Below are 8753 nucleotides of genomic sequence, written 5' to 3'. Positions count from 1 at the left end.
AAATCTCCGTAGCGTGTTGCCAGGTGGCAGAAAGCATATATATAATTATAATAAACTTACAATAAATTAAGTTAATATATAATTATATATACAGTAGCTAATTTATATATAATTAATATATAATTATATGTACAGTACCTAATTTATATATAATTTATATATAATACTAAACAGACGATAGCAAACTCAATTTAGCCGCTCCGTAGCGTGGCGCAGGGTCGGAGGAAAGTAGTTCGGCTGCTCATCCACTATTGGTCCAGACTCTATCAATCTTGTCGCGAAACGACGTTATGGGAGGTATGTTTTACGAGAGTTTGTACAATTTTTTCGTTACGTTATAGGAATTGTCGTTATTAGAACGTACGTTATAGGGGGGTCGACTGTAGTATATTTTACGTCACGGTAAATCACACACAGTGATTTGTAACGAAAAAATGTAAATGTTTTTGCTAGAAAGTTACGCAACTCATTGCTGGACTTTTTGGAATGTAACTGAAGAATTTTTCACACATCGTTTTATTAAAACTGTTATATTGAGGTAAAAAACAATTTTCCTTATGTAAACATTACCATTACCGAAAAAAACGTGTATTTATACACACGTTTTATGAAATTTAAGCAGTAAAAACCAAACAAATTTACTATTGAACACATCACCTTTGATTCAAAATTATAAATTTTAGATGATGTCTTCACATGAGGAAAATGGTGAAAAATATTAAAAATACATTAAAAAAATAAACAATTTTTTAATCGGATATCTTTAAAAAAATTTTTTTTTAAATTCAATTAATAATTTTTAATTTCGTTATTCCAAAAATGGCAAGTAGATTAAATCAATATAAGTTCGTAAGCCAACATCCTGTAAAAAATCAGCAACGAGTTGCTTAACTTTCTCGGCAACATTTAAAACTACGTGTATGGCGCCATCTGTTACGATATTTTATTATTAAAAACTTTTTATAGTTTTAATTGTAATAAAATGGCAAAAAGCTCAATTTTGAGGGTAGGGATGAGTTTTGTTTTAAAAATTATAAATGCTAACAACGAGTAAAATCATGTTCTACCCTACTCGAGATATGAGAGACGATACCCACAATCTCCGCATACCCTCCACCTTTAACCACCAAAATTTAATAGTATCAATCCCCCTAATACACAAACCTTCTTGCAAAATTTCAGAAATTTTCGACAAAAAGCACAGGAGTTACTAAGCTTCAAACTGGGCGAACAAAATGTTAAATGCAAAAGTGAAATGCAAAAAAATTCGTGGGTTTTTCTGTGGGTATGGATGTTAGTTTGTGTGGACACACAAACTAACATCCATACCCACAGAAAAACCCACGATTTTCTTTGCATTTCTCGACCTTTCACGGTATCTGGCCAAAAATGTAAAAATCTTGGGGTCATATTTTCCCTCTGTTCTATATAGCAGGGAAAGTAAAAAGTAGGAGATGATCCGGAATTTTTCGTTATTATCTGCGAACGTGAGTTTATTTAGACACGTGGTGCCCTAAAGACTTCGGGAAGAAATATACTACTTGTCTAGAAAATAATTTTTATATGCACATAAATCATTATGAATGTTGATTTTGTGCAATAATGTGTTGATGAATGTTTTCTCAATTAGTTTTAACACTGTATAATAATGCACTGTATCATCTTCAGACCGTTTCCAGAGCGTTTACATGGCATAAAAGTAGATATAAGTTATCGAATTTTGTGAAAATACAAAAACACTCAACTCCTAAGGCATCACTCCCGTCCTGATTAACAGGTTTTTTATGTGCTTTGATTTTGTTCTGAATAATAATAGAATAACTCCAAATTTTATTTATATTTTACTTAATGTTATAAGAAATTTATTATCAAGTTTAAAAAACTAAGAGAAATTATCGATATAAGTAAACAGTTTAATGAATTGATAGTTTCCATAGTTTTATTTTTAGTCATTTTTCTTAATAATTTTTTTTTATTGATTTATAAAATTGTATTATAAATCTGAGCTTTCGTTTTAAAACACTTGAAAAATACATCAAATTATATATGCAACTCTTTCTTCCCATTATTGATTAAACATTATAGATTTCTGTATTACATTATTATAACAAGCTAAAATACGATTTTTCTGATCCGACAGGATAGACTACTTTCCCTATATTTATTCACATATTTTTAAAATGATATGTATAGTATATAATTATATAATGTATTTAAAATTATTTTATAAATATGTATATGTATATTTCTCTAAACATGTTTTATATTTTTCAGAAAATATGAAGCCGTCTAACGTAAACGAATCTTATGTAATTCACTATGGTCTCCAAGATATCGTCAATAATGACAATATGGTAAAATTCTTTCAAAAATACTGGCATTATTCCATCTACGTAGCATTCACATATCTGTTGACTATATATTTCCTAAGAGAGTACATGAAGTGCAGACCCGCCTACGATCTCAGACGTACATCTATAATTTGGAACGGATTTCTTGCAATTTATAGTACGATTTCTGTATTAGGATGTTTGCCTGCATTATATTTTTATGTCAAAAACTACTCTTTTTACCAAGTAGTCTGCGATAAAACTCTAATAGAACTGAGACCTGAGGTAATAATAATCACTCTATGTTTTTCACTTTCAAAAGTTTTAGAATTGGGAGATACTCTATTGATAATATTGAGAAAAAGGGAACTGATGTTTCTTCATTGGTATCATCACGTGGCTACTCTAATTGCAATATGGTATACCAGATATAAAGAAGGATCTTTTGGAATTTGTTTTGGATTTATGAATCTCTTAGTTCATTCATTTATGTATTCTTATTTCGCTTTAAAGTATTTAAATGTAAAGATTCCTGTTAAAATTGCCATGTTCATTACAGCTTTGCAAACATTGCAGATGCTACTTGGAGTTTTACTCTCGTTTTGGGTCTATTGGCTGCTTACTAATGATTACAAATGTGATACTTCTAAAGAGAATCTTGAATTCATGTTTGTAATGTATGTATCGTATCTATTTTTATTCAGTTATTTATTCTTTAATTCCTATATTAGAAAAAACCGAAAAGAAAAGAAAACCGATTAAAAATGAATCTTAAGAGATGTACTAATTAGTAATAATGCGTCCATTTGATCAAAGAGATGTATTTAATTCAAAGTATTTTAGACTTCACTTTGACGTAGGACTTAGAGGAGTTATTTCGCAAATAAATGTATACATTGAAAAATTTTGAAACGCTTTTTATTTAATAAATATTTAGTAAATATAATGGTCAGGACAATAATAAAAATGTAAAAAAATTATTCATAAATCAGAAGAAACAAGAATGTGTTTATATTCTATTCTTCTTAACACTGTACTCCGCTGTAAAGACTATTATGTTCCTGGAGTATTGAAAAAGGACAGAATATAAATACATTTATTGTTTCTTGTAATGTATGAATATTTGTTTACTTTTTATTTATTTTTCACAAAATGGTACCAATTGATCCACAGATTTTATGAATAAACATTGAGATTGAGTAAATGACTGAAAACATTTCTGTAAAGATCGAAAAGTGGTAAAATGCTTTCACGAAACACGCAACATAGGAATACAGACAACAGATTTAATACGTTAAAAAAGAATTTCAATAAATTTAAACAAAATATTATTGAGATTTTTCTAAAAATACTATAGGGCAGGAAATGATTTCCATCGGTAAGTCGCGATCGCCTGGAACAACTGTTTGATAAACAATACGCATTTTGCTATAAATTACCAATAATAATTTTCATATACTGCATTTTAATGATAATTTTATTGTAAAAATTAATTTAGTTTAATTTAAACACAATATGAATAATATAAATAGGAATTATTACATTTTAGGAACTTTTCCTGAAAATAATTTTACCCGCACCATCTCTGTATTAAAGCGATGGTTACTCACATAAATGTTACTTACACGCTGTTGCGTATCCCCTGTGACTATTTGGAACTATCCAGTAGAATAAAGCAAAGTTAGAATAGAAGTTGAAAACGTATTGGAATATATGCAGGTCCTTTTCCATTTTCCAATTTCGTTTAGTGTATAAATAAGATTTGATTCGATAGGCGTGCATAAGTTTTGTGTGACGATATCTCACACAAAACTTATAACGTCCGAGTCTAACGAAAACAGTTGCTCTTATCATTTTTTGAAACATTATACGATGAGCCCTAGTCATCGTGGCTCACTGATGAGTCGATAATGAACTTAAGAAGCGTTTTAGTTCATAAAGTTTTGAATCTGACTCCAAAATTAAAGTTTTATTTCGTTTATTTTGCTTCCAATAACGCAATAGGTTATATCTAAACAAAATAATATACGCAACAAACTATCACACAAATTATTTATTTCATAATTACAGTGCAAATTTGGTAAATCGGAATGCCCATTATATGTTTTTTGCAATGATTCCTCGTGTGCAAATAAGAGATGAAAAACAATATCTGCATCATCAGTTGTAGGAGTGATGATGTCTAGAAGCTATTCTGTTGTTGTAGGTCTGATGTCACTTTATAATATCTACTTTTAAAAACAGATCTATCGTATTAAGTTGTGGAAAATATGGAAGTAAAACTTCGCAATTCATGGCTTTTTCGGATAGAAAATATGTAATTATATCAACAGTGAAGAATTCTACATTACCCATTATTGAAGAAAATCCTGGAAATCTACTTTTCAGTTTGCCGCGACTTTTACGAATAAGAGAAAGAAATCATTTAGTGTTGTAGGAACCATTAAAGCACAGTATTTTGCATTTTCGGCAGGAGCTAAAATATCTAGAAGGCTTATTTATTACAAGGATTTACAGTCGACCCCCTATAACACTGTTGATTATTCCGTTTTATATGAATTCCATGTTGTACGAGTCACTTAGATTTTACAAATACGTGTGCTGTTCTGTGCCCGGCTCATGTATTTGTAAAATCTAAGTGACTCGTACAACATGGAATTCATATAAAACGGAATAATCAACAGTGTTATACGGGGATCGACTGTACTCCCAGACGAACTTAAGGCAGGAATATACAATATCACGTTATTTAATGAAGAGCTGGACATAAAAAAGCATATTGGGATAACCAAGAGGGATTTAAAAACCAGAAGTAAACAACACCAATACGACGTTAGGAAAGGCAAATAACAGCACTAGTGGTAATCGCAAGCATACAAGATAACAATGATGAAATGGCAGGAATCCAATATTATAAAAGAAATCTCGTCCCCACAACGGCGATAAAGAAAGAAAATAAACTGACTGACAGTGAGAATTTATACGTGTACAATTTTCTCAAATTGAAGCACAACTAAAATAAAAATATAACGCAAATATTTAATTTGTTACCAAGATATACGATTAATCGCAAAAAGTTCGATATTCCAAAATTTGTTTTTAAAAAAGGATTTTTTTAAAGAGGGCACAAAAGAGAACACCTGATGAAGGCTCATAAAGAGCGCCGTAAAACGTTTCATCAATGTTAAAATAAGAAGTTTGCCAGCGGAAAGGTGAAAATTTTGATACTACAGCGTGAGCTGGAGAAGAATGAATAAACTTATTTATTCCTCCATTTTAATTAAGGACAAGAAATAACCATAATGTCTATGTACTGTAGCAGTACATGTAAACTTATTCCACTTTCGCTCATAAAACTAATGACGAATATAGAATACCGAATACTGAATGTCCTTGCTTAACAATTAATCGTGCATCGATAGTTGACATATTAACTTCCCTTAGTCTCTTCATTATGATGTTTCCTTCTTTCAGATATTAGCAAATCGCAGTTTTCTACGTTTCCTGATATTATAGGCCTTTAATTTTATTTTGATACCATCAAGAATTACCTCAGCTATTTCGTTCAGAAATACTAATATTTCTTCTTTGTTCATCTTCCTACCACTCCTTTCGTTTAAAAACTCTTCTCTGATATTTTCAAGTTTTGTTCAGCACTTCTAATTTCTGAATTAATTTATCAACTCCGACTCGGGCAGACATGTTATCAGGAGAATTTTTATTCTGCTACAGTACATTATTAACAAAATCTTAATTTTATTAAAATATTTCTTATATGCAACAGTTTCTTCAGAATCTTGTGAGCAATTCATTATACGCATCAGCGCTTTCAATTCATTGGAATTTTTCCTTCAATATGTTAAATTATTGTCTTTATTCTTTGTAATGTTGCATGTTTCGTGAAATCTTTTCGATTATTACAAAGACTTTTCCGTCATTTTCGGAATCTTAATTTTTATTCATAAAACTTATGGATCAATTCGTACAATTTCGTGAAAAAAGTGTGTAGTTTTTCAAGAATTTTCAATGTATACGTTCATTTATGAAATCTCTTCGCTAAATTTTGTAGCGGAATATAATGAATTTAATAAAAACGAATATAAGAATAATTTTAATGTTTTCTCAAAATAGTAATTCCTATACATTTATTTCTTAAAATGTTTTTAAAATAACCTCGATTTATGAACTTTTCCCTCCATAGTCCATTACATCAACATTTTACGAAAATAAAAGACTTGGGTAGAAGAAAGATTGCTGCAACATAGACATGTTATTTACGGTAATATTAATTAATCTTAAAGAAGTGTTATAATACAATAGAATACTCAATTATATAATTTCTAAACATATATACTGAGTCACTAGTGATAGTTAATTTACTCTATCGCTTTCACTTAGAGTCCATGACAACGTGATAGGAGAAAATCATAATAAGGCGATTGCTGATATTTATTCCATTTTGAATGGATTAAATTGATGGAAATAAGGCAACGCAACACGGGAATGATCTACCATTCCCGTGTTGAAGAGGTGTTTTCCGGGAGAAGTTTAATGGAAATGATTAGGTGTTACATAAGTGAAGAAAAAGCGAAAAACATCACGTGGCCAGCCTGTTGATGAGGTATGAACCCACGATTAACTATCAATATTCAGTAGTTTTACCCATTCGGCCGTCTTGAATGAAACAAAAAGTATATAAAATTATGTGACATTGGAAACCGTTTTAGTAACTGTTAACAATAGCTTCTATGGAAAGTATCTTATTCAACATTGATTAAAGAACACCATTCGTTGTAGAAGGAATTCGGATACAAGGATTTGGCTGGATTAATTTGAAGTCTTATAGAATTACGGCAGTATTTATTGTTTTCTTTTAAAACATTTCTCGTATAGATGTATTCACATAAAACCGTAAGAGGGGCAAACTGGGCCGCAAACTGCAGCTTCTGGGATTCATGCAGAAAACATTTATTATTTTATTATAATATTGTTATTCTTTGACTCAATTATTGTAATATTTCTCGTCTTTATTTACAATTTTTCAATTTGTAAATTTTTGTAATAAACATTACTCATATCATATGACGAAAAATGCTTTTTAAAATTATATCTATTGTGATGGCGCTCGAAAACACTTTTAGCTACTGACTACTAAAAGGGGGATTTAAAGTATCTCTGGCAAGCATAAAAAATAAAATATTTGGATTTAAATACTGTACATTTATTCGTATACTTTAATTCGATCGATTACACTTTCATCGTATCATCGCAACTTAATATTCTGTACGTGCTCTACAGAAGAAGAAAAAGAAGCTATCACTTATCGCAAATTGAATAAATATATTTCAATAAATACACTATTAAAATATATCATAATAACCATTTTATAATTTCAATAAACAATTAATTAATACAGTAGAGCATCGATTATCCGACTCAATTGGGAACTGGGGTTGGTCGGATAACTGAAAAAACGGATAACCGAAAAATATGAAAAAATGCATTATTAGTATAGTATATTAGTATATCTTATGTAATTAGTATATTAGTATATCGTGTTAAGCCTAACAAAAATTTTTTAAAATAATAATCGTCGCTATTGTATCGTTAAAAATTAGAAAATTAATCCTCGTTTAAATACTGGCTCCCTTTCATGGTTGAGCCAGTGTTGCCAGCTAAAACACGTAAAAGTACTATTAAAGTAGCCAAGACATAGCCAAATATTGTAGCGCCACATCACTAGCGGACATTTGAATTTGCCGACTAGAACGGTCGGTTAACCGATGTGACGGTTAATCGGGGATCGGATAATCGATGCTCTACTGTATATATTGTGTATGTATATTGGGTGGTATTAATTAAAGCACCACTATTTAAAGTTTTCTAGAGAGATACTTAGCAGTCCAAATGCAACTAAATTACGACAAAACGTAAATACTCATACATTGATTAATTATTAATTCATCAAAAACGACGTGGACAGAAGAACGACAAAGAAAATTGAAACTTGTTATGAACAGGAGGGCTTCTGGACAAATCTATTCATTAAGGCTTTTGCTGGTTTTTGAATCTTCACTGTATCATCTTCAGACTGTATATTCGTTCACTGTACCATCTTCAGACTTATTACCGGTAGAGAGCGTTCTCATCCAAATCAGAAGCATAGACACCGGCGTTCGCTTGTACAAAATGTATTATATAGCAATGCTATAACGCTCAGTTTTTAATACAGCTTATTGAATTTTTAAAAAATAGAGATGTTTCAAGTTGACATCGCGAGTGACGTCATGAGCGTGGGCAATTGTTCGGCGCCATCTTTGGGGTTTGTTTATGTTTTATTTATGCTAACGTGCGCTTTAGCTGCAGCTCTTGTGTTGTTTATTCGTCGCGAATATCACTATGGTGAATTATTGTGTAATTGGG

The sequence above is a fragment of the Centruroides sculpturatus genome, unplaced genomic scaffold (genome assembly GCF_000671375.1).
Source record: "Centruroides sculpturatus isolate CEXI.00-Female unplaced genomic scaffold, Cexi_2.0 scaffold828, whole genome shotgun sequence".
Classification (NCBI taxonomy): domain Eukaryota; kingdom Metazoa; phylum Arthropoda; class Arachnida; order Scorpiones; family Buthidae; genus Centruroides; species Centruroides sculpturatus.
Note: the sequence above shows the minus strand (reverse complement) of the source record.